Consider the following 14,030-nt stretch of genomic DNA (forward strand, 5'->3'; position numbering starts at 1 on the left):
CATCAGTCTAACCCTGAACCATGTGATCATCAATCCAACCCTGAATCATGTGATCATCAATCTAACCGTGAACCAGGTGATCATCAATCTAACCCCAAAACATGTGATCATCAGTCTAACCCTGAACCAGGTGGTCATCAATCTAACCCTGAACCAAGTGATCATCAATCTAACTGTGAACCAGGTGATCACCAATCTAACCCTGAACCATGTGATCATCAATCTAACCATGAACCAGGTGAACATCAGTCTAACCCTGAACCATGTGATCATCAATCTAACCGTGAACCAGGTGATCATCAATATAACCCTTAACCAGGTGATCATCAATCCAACCCTGAATCATGTGATAATCAATCTAACCGTGAACCAGGTGATCATCAATCTAACCCCAAAACATGTGGTCATCAGTCTAACCCTGAACCAGGTGGTCATCAGTCTAATCCTGAACCATGTGATCATCAATCCAACCCTGAATCATGTGATCATCAATCTAACCGTGAACCAGGTGATCATCAATCTAACCCCAAAACATGTGATCATCAGTCTAACCCTGAACCAGGTGGTCATCAGTCTAACCCTGAACCATGTGATCATCAATCCAACCCTGAATCATGTGATCATCAATCTAACCGTGAACCAGGTGATCATCAATCTAACCCCAAAACATGTGATCATCAGTCTAACCCTGAACCAGGTGGTCATCAGTCTAACCCTGAAAGATGTGATCATCAATCCAACCCTGAATCATGTGATCATCAATCTAACCGTGAACCAGGTGATCATCAATCTAACCCCAAAACATGTGATCATCAGTCTAACCCTGAACCAGGTGGTCATCAATCTAACCCTGAAACATGTGATCATCAATCTAACTGTGAACCAGGTGATCACCAATCTAACCCTGAACCATGTGATCATCAATCTAACCATGAACCAGGTGAGCATCAGTCTAACCCTGAACCATGTGATCATCAATCTAACCGTGAACCAGGTGATGATCAATATAACCCTTAACCATGTGATCATCAATCTAACTGTGAACGAGGTGATCACCAATCTAACCTTGAACCATGTGATCATCAATCTAACCATGAACACGGTGAACATCAGTCTAACCCTGAACCATGTGATCATCAATCTAACCTTCAACCAGGTGATCATCAATTGAACCCCAAAACATATGATCATCAGTCTAACCCTGAATCAAGTGGTCATCAATCTAAACCTGAACCAGGTGATCATCAATCTAACCCTGAACCAGGTGATCATCAATCTAACCCCAAAACATGTGATCATCAATCTAAACCTGAACCATTTGATCATCAATCCAACCCTGAACCATGTAATCATCAATCTAACCGTGAACCAGGTGATCATCAGTCTATCCCTGAACCATGTGATCATCAATCTAACCCTGAACCAGGTGATCACCGATCTAAATCTGAACCATGTGATCATCAATCTAACCATGAACCAGGTGATCATCAATCTAACCCTGAATCATTTGATCATCAATCTAACCGTGAACCAGGTGATCATCAATATAACCCTTAACCAGGTGATCATCAGTCTAACCCTGAACCATGTGATCATCAATCCAACCCTGAATCATGTGATCATCAATCTAACCGTGAACCAGGTGATCATCAATCTAACCCCGAAACATGTGATTATCAGTCTAACCCTGAACCAGGTGGTCATCAATCTAACCCTGAACCAAGTGATCATCAATCTAACTGTGAACCAGGTGATCACCAATCTAACCCTGAACCATGTGATCATCAATCTAACCATGAACCAGGTGAACATCAGTCTAACCCTGAACCATGTGATCATCAATCTAACCGTGAACCAGGTGATCATCAATATAACCCTTAACCAGGTGATCATCAATCCAACCCTGAATCATGTGATAATCAATCTAACCGTGAACCAGGTGATCATCAATCTAACCCCAAAACATGTGGTCATCAGTCTAACCCTGAACCATGTGATCATCAATCTAACCGTGAACCAGGTGATCATCAATATAACCCTTAACCAGGTGATCATCAGTCTAACCCTGAACCATGTGATCATCAATATAACTGTGAACCAGGTGATCATCAATCTAACCGTGAACCAGGTGATCATCAATATAACCCTTAACCAGGTGATCATCAGTCTAACCCCGAAACATGTGATCATCAGTCTAACCCTGAACCAGGTGGTCATCAATCCAACCCTGAACCAGGTGATCATCAATATAACCCTTAACCAGGTGATCATCAGTCTAACCCTGAACCATGTGATCATCAATCCAACCCTGAACCATGTGATCATCAATCCAACCCTGAACCATGTGATCATCAATCTAACCGTGAACCAGGTGATCATCAATATAACCCTTAACCAGGTGATCATCAGTCTAACCCCAAAACATGTGATCATCAGTCTAACCCTGAACCAAATGGTCATCAATCTAACCCTGAACAATGTGATCATCAATCTAACCCTGAACCATGTGATCACCAATCTAACCCTGAACCATGTGATCATCAATCTAACCATGAACCAGGTGAACATCAGTCTAACCCTGAACCATGTGATCATCAATCTAACCGTGAACCAGGTGATCATCAATATAACCCTTAACCAGGTGATCATCAGTCTAACCCTGAACCATGTGATCATCAATCCAACCCTGAATCATGTGATCATCAATCTAACCGTGAACCAGGTGATCATCAATCTAACCCCAAAACATGTGATCATCAGTCTAACCCTGAACCAGGTGGTCATCAATCTAACCCTGAACCATGTGATCATCAATCTAACTGTGAACCAGGTGATCACCAATCTAACCCTGAACCATGTGATCATCAATCTAACCATGAACCAGGTGAACATCAGTCTAACCCTGAACCATGTGATCATCAATCTAACCGTGAACCAGGTGATCATCAATATAACCCTTAACCAGGTGATCATCAATCCAACCCTGAATCATGTGATCATCAATCTAACCGTGAACCAGGTGATCATCAATCTAACCCCAAAACATGTGATCATCAGTCTAACCCTGAACCAGGTGGTCATCAGTCTAACCCTGAACCATGTGATCATCAATCCAACCCTGAATCATGTGATCATCAATCTAACCGTGAACCAGGTGATCATCAATCTAACCCCAAAACATGTGAGCATCAGTCTAACCCTGAACCATGTGATCATCAATCTCACCGTGAACCAGGTGATCATCAATCCAACCCTTAACCATGTGATCATCAATCTAACCATGAACCAGGTGATCATCAATCGAACCTTGAATCAGGTGATCATCAATCGAACCTTGAACCAGGTGATCATCAATCTAACCCTTGACCAGGTGATCATCAATCTAACCTTGAACCATATGATCATCAATCCAACCCTGAACCATGTGATCATCAATCTAACCCTGAACCAGGTGAACATCAGTCTAACCCTGAACCATGTGATCATCAATCCAACCCTGAACCATGTGATCATCAATCCAACCCTGAACCATGTGATCATCAATCCAACCCTGAACCATGTGATCATCAATCCAACCCTGAACCTGGTGATCATCAATATAACCCTTAACCAGGTGATCATCAGTCTAACCCTGAACCATGTGATTATCAATCCAACCCTGAACCATGTGATCATCAATCCAACCCTGAACCATGTGATCATCAATCTAACCATGAACCAGGTGATCATCAATATAACCCTTAACCAGGTGATCATCAGTCTAACCCCAAAACATGTGATCATCAGTCTAACCCTGAACCAGGTGGTCATCAATCTAACCCTGAACCATGTGATCATCAATCTAACTGTGAACCAGGTGATCACCAATCTAACCCTGAACCATGTGATCATCAATCTAACCATGAACCAGGTGAACATCAGTCTAACCCTGAACCATGTGATCATCAATCTAACCGTGAACCAGGTGATCATCAATATAACCCTTAACCATGTGATCATCAATCCAACCCTGAATCATGTGATCATCAATCTAGCCGTGAACAAGGTGATCATCAATCTAACCCCAAAACATGTGATCATCAGTCTAACCCTGAACCATGTGATCATCAATCTAACCCTGGACCATGTGATCATCAATCTAACTGTGAACCAGGTGATCACCAATCTAACCCTGAACCATGTGATCATCAATATAACCATGAACCAGGTGAACATCAGTCTAACACTGAACCATGTGATCATCAATCTAACCGTGAACCAGGTGATCATCAATATAACCCTTAACCAGGTGATCATCAATCCAACCCTGAATCATGTGATCATCAATCTAAACGTGAACCAGGTGATCATCAATTTAACCCCAAAACATGTGATCATCAGTCTAACCCTGAACCAGTTGTTCATCAGTCTAACCCTGAACCATGTGATCATCAATCAAACCCTGAATCATGTGATCATCAATCTAACCGTGAACCAGGTGAGCATCAGTCTAACCCTGAACCATGTGATCATCAATCTAACCGTGAACCAGGTGATGATCAATATAACCCTTAACCATGTGATCATCAATCTAACTGTGAACCAGGTGATCACCAATCTAACCCTGAACCATGTGATCATCAATCTAACCATGAACCAGGTCAACATCAGTCTAACCCTGAACCATGTGATCATCAATCTACCCGTGAACCAGGTGAACATCAATTGAACCCCAAAACATATGATCATCAGTCTAACCCTGAATCAAGTGGTCATCAATCTAAACCTGAACCAGGTGATCATCAATCTAACCTTGAACCAGGTGATCATCAATCTAACCCCAAAACATGTGATCATCTATCTAAACCTGAACCATTTGATCATCAATCAAACCCTGAACCATGTGATCATCAATCTAACCGTGAACCAGGTGATCATCAGTCTATCCCTGAACCATGTGATCATCAATCTAACCCTGAACCAGGTGATCACCGATCTAAATCTGAACCATGTGATCATCAATCTTACCATGAACCAGGTGATCATTAATCTAACCCTGAATCATGTGATCATCAATCTAACCGTGAACCAGGTGATCATCAATATAACCCTTAACCAGGTGATCATCAGTCTAACCCTGAACCATGTGATCATCAATCCAACCCTGAATCATGTGATCATCAATCTAACCGTGAACCAGGTGATCATCAATCTAACCCCAAAACATGTGATCATCAGTCTAACCCTGAACCAGGTGGTCATCAATCTAACCCTGAACCATGTGATCATCAGTCTAACCCCAAAACATGTGATCATCAGTCTAACCCTGAACCAGGTGGTCATCAATCTAACCCTGAACCATGTGATCATCAATCTAACTGTGAACCAGGTGATCACCAATCTAACCCTGAACCATGTGATCATCAATCTAACCATGAACCAGGTGAACATCAGTCTAACCCTGAACCATGTGATCATCAATCTAACCGTGAACCAGGTGATCATCAATATAACCCTTAACCAGGTGATCATCAATCCAACCCTGAATCATGTGATCATCAATCTAACCCCAAAACATGTGATCATCAATCCAACCCTGACCCATGTGATCATCAATCTAACCGTAAACCACGTGATCATCAATATAACCCTTAACAAGGTGATCATCAGTCTAACCTTGAACCATGTGATCATCAATCTAACCCTGAACCATGTGATCATCAATCCAACCCTGAACCATGTGATCATCAATCTAACCCTGAACCATGTGATCATCAATCTAACTGTGAACCAGGTGATTACAAATCTAACCCTGAACCATGTGATCATCAATCTAACCATGAACCAGGTGAACATCAGTCTAACCCTGAACCATGTGATCATCAATCTAACCGTGAACCAGGTGATCATCAATATAACCCTTAACCAGGTGATCATCAATACAACCCTGAATCATGTGATCATCAATCTAACCGTGAACCAGGTGATCATCAGTCTATCCCTGAACCATGTGATCATCAATCTAACCCTGAACCATGTGATCACCGATCTAAATCTGAACCATGTGATCATCAATCTACCCATGAACCAGGTGATCATCAATCTAACCCTGAATCATGTGATCATCAATCTAACCGTGAACCAGGTGATCATCAATATAACCCTTAACCAGGTGATCATCAGTCTAACCCTGAACCATGTGATCATCAATCCAACCCTGAATCATGTGATCATCAATCTCACCATGAACCAGGTGAACATCAGTCTAACCCTGAACCATGTGATCATCAATCTAACCGTGAACCAGGTGATCATCAATATAACCCTTAACCAGGTGATCATCAATCCAACCCTGAATCATGTGATCATCAATCTAACCCCAAAACATGTGATCATCAATCCAACCCTGACCCATGTGATCATCAATCTAACCGTAAACCACGTGATCATCAATATAACCCTTAACAAGGTGATCATCAGTCTAACCTTGAACCATGTGATCATCAATCTAACCCTGAACCATGTGATCATCAATCCAACCCTGAACCATGTGATCATCAATCTAACCCTGAACCATGTGATCATCAATCTAACTGTGAACCAGGTGATTACAAATCTAACCCTGAACCATGTGATCATCAATCTAACCATGAACCAGGTGAACATCAGTCTAACCCTGAACCATGTGATCATCAATCTAACCGTGAACCAGGTGATCATCAATATAACCCTTAACCAGGTGATCATCAATACAACCCTGAATCATGTGATCATCAATCTAACCGTGAACCAGGTGATCATCAGTCTATCCCTGAACCATGTGATCATCAATCTAACCCTGAACCATGTGATCACCGATCTAAATCTGAACCATGTGATCATCAATCTACCCATGAACCAGGTGATCATCAATCTAACCCTGAATCATGTGATCATCAATCTAACCGTGAACCAGGTGATCATCAATATAACCCATAACCAGGTGATCATCAGTCTAACCCTGAACCATGTGATCATCAATCCAACCCTGAATCATGTGATCATCAATCTAACCGTGAACCAGGTGATCATCAATCTAACCCCAAAACATGTGATCATCAGTCTAACCCTGAACCAGGTGGTCATCAATCTAACCCTGAACCATGTGATCGTCAATCTAACTGTGAACCAGGTGATCACCAATCTAACCCTGAACCATGTGATCATCAATCTAACCGTGAACCAGGTGATCATCAATATCACCCTTAACCAGGTGATCATCAGTCTAACCCTGAACCATGTGATCATCAATCCAACCCTGAATCATGTGATCATCAATCTAACCGTGAACCAGGTGATCATCAATCTAACCCCAAAACATGTGATCATCAGTCAAACCCTGAACCAGGTGGTCATCAATCTAACCCTGAACCATGTGATCATCAATCTATCTGTGAACCAGGTGATCACCAATCTAACCCTGAACCATGTGATCATCAATCTAACCATGAACCAGGTGAACATCAGTCTAACCCTGAACCATGTGATCAACAATCTAACCGTGAACCAGGTGATCATCAATATAACCCTTAACCAGGTGATCATCAATCCAACCCTGAATCATGTGATCATCAATCTAACCCCAAAACATGTGATCATCAATCCAACCCTGAACCATGTGATCATCAATCTAACCGTAAACCAGGTGATCATCAATATAACCCTTAACAAGGTGATCATCAGTCTAACCTTGAACCATGTGATCATCAATCTAACCCTGAACCATGTGATCATCAATCCAACCCTGAACCATGTGATCATCAATCTAACCCTGAACCATGTGATCATCAATCTAACTGTGAACCAGGTGATTACAAATCTAACCCTGAACCATGTGATCATCAATCTAACCATGAACCAGGTGAACATCAGTCTAACCCTGAACCATGTGATCATCAATCTAACCGTGAACCAGGTGCTCATCAATATAACCCTTAACCAGGTGATCATCAATACAACCCTGAATCATGTGATCATCAATCTAACCGTGAACCAGGTGATCATCAATCTAACCCCAAAACATGTGATCATCAGTCTAACCCTGAACCAGGTGGTCATCAGTCTAACCCTGAACCATGTGATCATCAATCCAACCCTGAATCATGTGATCATTAATCTAACCGTGAACCAGGTGGTCATCAATCTAACCCTGAACCATGTGATCATCAATATAACCGTGAACTAGGTGATCATCAATCTAACCCCAAAACATGTGATCATCAGTCTAACCCTGAACCAGGTGGTCATCAATCTAACCCTGAACCATGTGATCATCAATCTAACTGTGAACCAGGTGATCACCAATCTAACCCTGAACCATGTGATCATCAATCTAACCATGAACCAGGTGAACATCAGTCTAACCCTGAACCATGTGATCATCAATCTAACCGTGAACCAGGTGATCATCAATATAACCCTTAACCAGGTGGTCATCAATCTAACCCTGAACCATGTGATCATCAGTCTAACCCTGAACCAGGTGGTCATCAATCTAACCCTGAACCATGTGATCATCAATCTAACTGTGAACCAGGTGATCACCAATCTAACCCTGAACCAAGTGATCATCAATCTAACCATGAACCAGGTGAGCATCAGTCTAACCCTGAACCATGTGATCATCAATCTAACCGTGAACCAGGTGATGATCAATATAATCCTTAACCATGTGATCATCAATCTAACTGTGAACGAGGTGATCACCAATCTAACCTTGAACCATGTGATCATCAATCTAACCATGAACCAGGTGAACATCAGTCTAACCCTGAACCATGTGATCATCAATCTAACCTTCAACCAGGTGATCATCAATTGAACCCCAAAACATATGATCATCAGTCTAACCCTGAATCATGTGGTCATCAATCTAAACCTGAACCAGGTGATCATCAATCTAACCCTGAACCAGGTGATCATCAATCTAACCCCAAAACATGTGATCATCAATCTAAACCTGAACCATTTGATCATCAATCCAACCCTGAACCATGTGATCATCAATCTAACCGTGAACCAGGTGATCATCAGTCTATCCCTGAACCATGTGATCATCAATCTAACCCTGAACCAGGTGATCACCGATCTAAATCTGAACCATGTGATCATCAATCTAACCATGAACCAGGTGATCATCAATCTAACCCTGAATCATGTGATCATTAATCTAACCGTGAACCAGGTGATCATCAATATAACCCTTAACCAGGTGATCATCAGTCTAACCCTGAACCATGTGATCATCAATCCAACCCTGAATCATGTGATCATCAATCTAACCGTGAACCAGGTGATCATCAATCTAACCCCAAAACATGTGATCATCAGTCTAACCCTGAACCAGGTGGTCATCAATCTAACCCTGAACCAAGTGATCATCAATCTAACTGTGAACCAGGTGATCACCAATCTAACCCTGAACCATGTGATCATCAATCTAACCATGAACCAGGTGGTCATCAGTCTAACCCTGAAAGATGTGATCATCAATCCAACCCTGAATCATGTGATCATCAATCTAACCGTGAACCAGGTGATCATCAATCTAACCCCAAAACATGTGATCATCAGTCTAACCCTGAACCAGGTGGTCATCAATCTAACCCTGAAACATGTGATCATCAATCTAACTGTGAACCAGGTGATCACCAATCTAACCCTGAACCATGTGATCATCAATCTAACCATGAACCAGGTGAGCATCAGTCTAACCCTGAACCATGTGATCATCAATCTAACCGTGAACCAGGTGATGATCAATATAACCCTTAACCATGTGATCATCAATCTAACTGTGAACGAGGTGATCACCAATCTAACCTTGAACCATGTGATCATCAATCTAACCATGAACCAGGTGAACATCAGTCTAACCCTGAACCATGTGATCATCAATCTAACCTTCAACCAGGTGATCATCAATTGAACCCCAAAACATATGATCATCAGTCTAACCCTGAATCAAGTGGTCATCAATCTAAACCTGAACCAGGTGATCATCAATCTAACCCTGAACCAGGTGATCATCAATCTAACCGTGAACCATGTGATCATCAATCTAACCGTGAACCAGGTGATCATCAGTCTATCACTGAACCATGTGATCATCAATCTAACCCTGAACCAGGTGATCACCGATCTAAATCTGAACCATGTGATCATCAATCTAACCATGAACCAGGTGATCATCAATCTAACCCTGAATCATGTGATCATCAATCTAACCGTGAACCAGGTGATCATCAATATAACCCTTAACCAGGTGATCATCAGTCTAACCCTGAACCATGTGATCATCAATCTAACCGTGAACCAGGTGATCATCAATATAACCCTTAACCAGGTGATCATCAATCTAACCCCAAAACATGTGGTCATCAGTCTAACCCTGAACCAGGTGGTCATCAGTCTAATCCTGAACCATGTGATCATCAATCCAACCCTGAATCATGTGATCATCAATCTAACCGTGAACCAGGTGATCATCAATCTAACCCCAAAACATGTGATCATCAGTCTAACCCTGAACCAGGTGGTCATCAGTCTAACCCTGAAAGATGTGATCATCAATCCAACCCTGAATCATGTGATCATCAATCTAACCGTGAACCAGGTGATCATCAATCTAACCCCAAAACATGTGATCATCAGTCTAACCCTGAACCAGGTGGTCATCAATCTAACCCTGAAACATGTGATCATTAATCTAACTGTGAACCAGGTGATCACCAATCTAGCCCTGAACCATGTGATCATCAATCTAACCATGAACCAGGTGAGCATCAGTCTAACCCTGAACCATGTGATCATCAATCTAACCGTGAACCAGGTGATGATCAATATAACCCTTAACCATGTGATCATCAATCTAACTGTGAACGAGGTGATCACCAATCTAACCTTGAACCATGTGATCATCAATCTAACCATGAACCAGGTGAACATCAGTCTAACCCTGAACCATGTGATCATCAATCTAACCGTGAACCAGGTGATCATCAATCTAACCCCAAAACATGTGATCATCAGTCTAACCCTGAACCAGGTGGTCATCAATCTAACCCTGAACCAAGTGATCATCAATCTAACTGTGAACCAGGTGATCACCAATCTAACCCTGAACCATGTGATCATCAATCTAACCATGAACCAGGTGAACATCAGTCTAACACTGAACCATGTGATCATCAATCTAACCGTGAACCAGGTGATCATCAATATAACCCTTAACCAGGTGATCATCAATCCAACCCTGAATCATGTGATCATCAATCTAAACGTGAACCAGGTGATCATCAATTTAACCCCAAAACATGTGATCATCAGTCTAACCCTGAACCAGTTGTTCATCAGTCTAACCCTGAACCATGTGATCATCAATCAAACCCTGAATCATGTGATCATCAATCTAACCGTGAACCAGGTGAGCATCAGTCTAACCCTGAACCATGTGATCATCAATCTAACCGTGAACCAGGTGATGATCAATATAACCCTTAACCATGTGATCATCAATCTAACTGTGAACCAGGTGATCACCAATCTAACCCTGAACCATGTGATCATCAATCTAACCATGAACCAGGTCAACATCAGTCTAACCCTGAACCATGTGATCATCAATCTACCCGTGAACCAGGTGAACATCAATTGAACCCCAAAACATATGATCATCAGTCTAACCCTGAATCAAGTGGTCATCAATCTAAACCTGAACCAGGTGATCATCAATCTAACCTTGAACCAGGTGATCATCAATCTAACCCCAAAACATGTGATCATCTATCTAAACCTGAACCATTTGATCATCAATCAAACCCTGAACCATGTGATCATCAATCTAACCGTGAACCAGGTGATCATCAGTCTATCCCTGAACCATGTGATCATCAATCTAACCCTGAACCAGGTGATCACCGATCTAAATCTGAACCATGTGATCATCAATCTTACCATGAACCAGGTGATCATTAATCTAACCCTGAATCATGTGATCATCAATCTAACCGTGAACCAGGTGATCATCAATATAACCCTTAACCAGGTGATCATCAGTCTAACCCTGAACCATGTGATCATCAATCCAACCCTGAATCATGTGATCATCAATCTAACCGTGAACCAGGTGATCATCAATCTAACCCCAAAACATGTGATCATCAGTCTAACCCTGAACCAGGTGGTCATCAATCTAACCCTGAACCATGTGATCATCAGTCTAACCCCAAAACATGTGATCATCAGTCTAACCCTGAACCAGGTGGTCATCAATCTAACCCTGAACCATGTGATCATCAATCTAACTGTGAACCAGGTGATCACCAATCTAACCCTGAACCATGTGATCATCAATCTAACCATGAACCAGGTGAACATCAGTCTAACCCTGAACCATGTGATCATCAATCTAACCGTGAACCAGGTGATCATCAATATAACCCTTAACCAGGTGATCATCAATCCAACCCTGAATCATGTGATCATCAATCTAACCCCAAAACATGTGATCATCAATCCAACCCTGACCCATGTGATCATCAATCTAACCGTAAACCACGTGATCATCAATATAACCCTTAACAAGGTGATCATCAGTCTAACCTTGAACCATGTGATCATCAATCTAACCCTGAACCATGTGATCATCAATCCAACCCTGAACCATGTGATCATCAATCTAACCCTGAACCATGTGATCATCAATCTAACTGTGAACCAGGTGATTACAAATCTAACCCTGAACCATGTGATCATCAATCTAACCATGAACCAGGTGAACATCAGTCTAACCCTGAACCATGTGATCATCAATCTAACCGTGAACCAGGTGATCATCAATATAACCCTTAACCAGGTGATCATCAATACAACCCTGAATCATGTGATCATCAATCTAACCGTGAACCAGGTGATCATCAGTCTATCCCTGAACCATGTGATCATCAATCTAACCCTGAACCATGTGATCACCGATCTAAATCTGAACCATGTGATCATCAATCTACCCATGAACCAGGTGATCATCAATCTAACCCTGAATCATGTGATCATCAATCTAACCGTGAACCAGGTGATCATCAATATAACCCTTAACCAGGTGATCATCAGTCTAACCCTGAACCATGTGATCATCAATCCAACCCTGAATCATGTGATCATCAATCTCACCATGAACCAGGTGAACATCAGTCTAACCCTGAACCATGTGATCATCAATCTAACCGTGAACCAGGTGATCATCAATATAACCCTTAACCAGGTGATCATCAATCCAACCCTGAATCATGTGATCATCAATCTAACCCCAAAACATGTGATCATCAATCCAACCCTGACCCATGTGATCATCAATCTAACCGTAAACCACGTGATCATCAATATAACCCTTAACAAGGTGATCATCAGTCTAACCTTGAACCATGTGATCATCAATCTAACCCTGAACCATGTGATCATCAATCCAACCCTGAACCATGTGATCATCAATCTAACCCTGAACCATGTGATCATCAATCTAACTGTGAACCAGGTGATTACAAATCTAACCCTGAACCATGTGATCATCAATCTAACCATGAACCAGGTGAACATCAGTCTAACCCTGAACCATGTGATCATCAATCTAACCGTGAACCAGGTGATCATCAATATAACCCTTAACCAGGTGATCATCAATACAACCCTGAATCATGTGATCATCAATCTAACCGTGAACCAGGTGATCATCAGTCTATCCCTGAACCATGTGATCATCAATCTAACCCTGAACCATGTGATCACCGATCTAAATCTGAACCATGTGATCATCAATCTACCCATGAACCAGGTGATCATCAATCTAACCCTGAATCATGTGATCATCAATCTAACCGTGAACCAGGTGATCATCAATATAACCCATAACCAGGTGATCATCAGTCTAACCCTGAACCATGTGATCATCAATCCAACCCTGAATCATGTGATCATCAATCTAACCGTGAACCAGGTGATCATCAATCTAACCCCAA

Source organism: Antennarius striatus, chromosome 11, assembly GCF_040054535.1.
Source record: "Antennarius striatus isolate MH-2024 chromosome 11, ASM4005453v1, whole genome shotgun sequence".
Lineage (NCBI taxonomy): Eukaryota > Metazoa > Chordata > Actinopteri > Lophiiformes > Antennariidae > Antennarius > Antennarius striatus.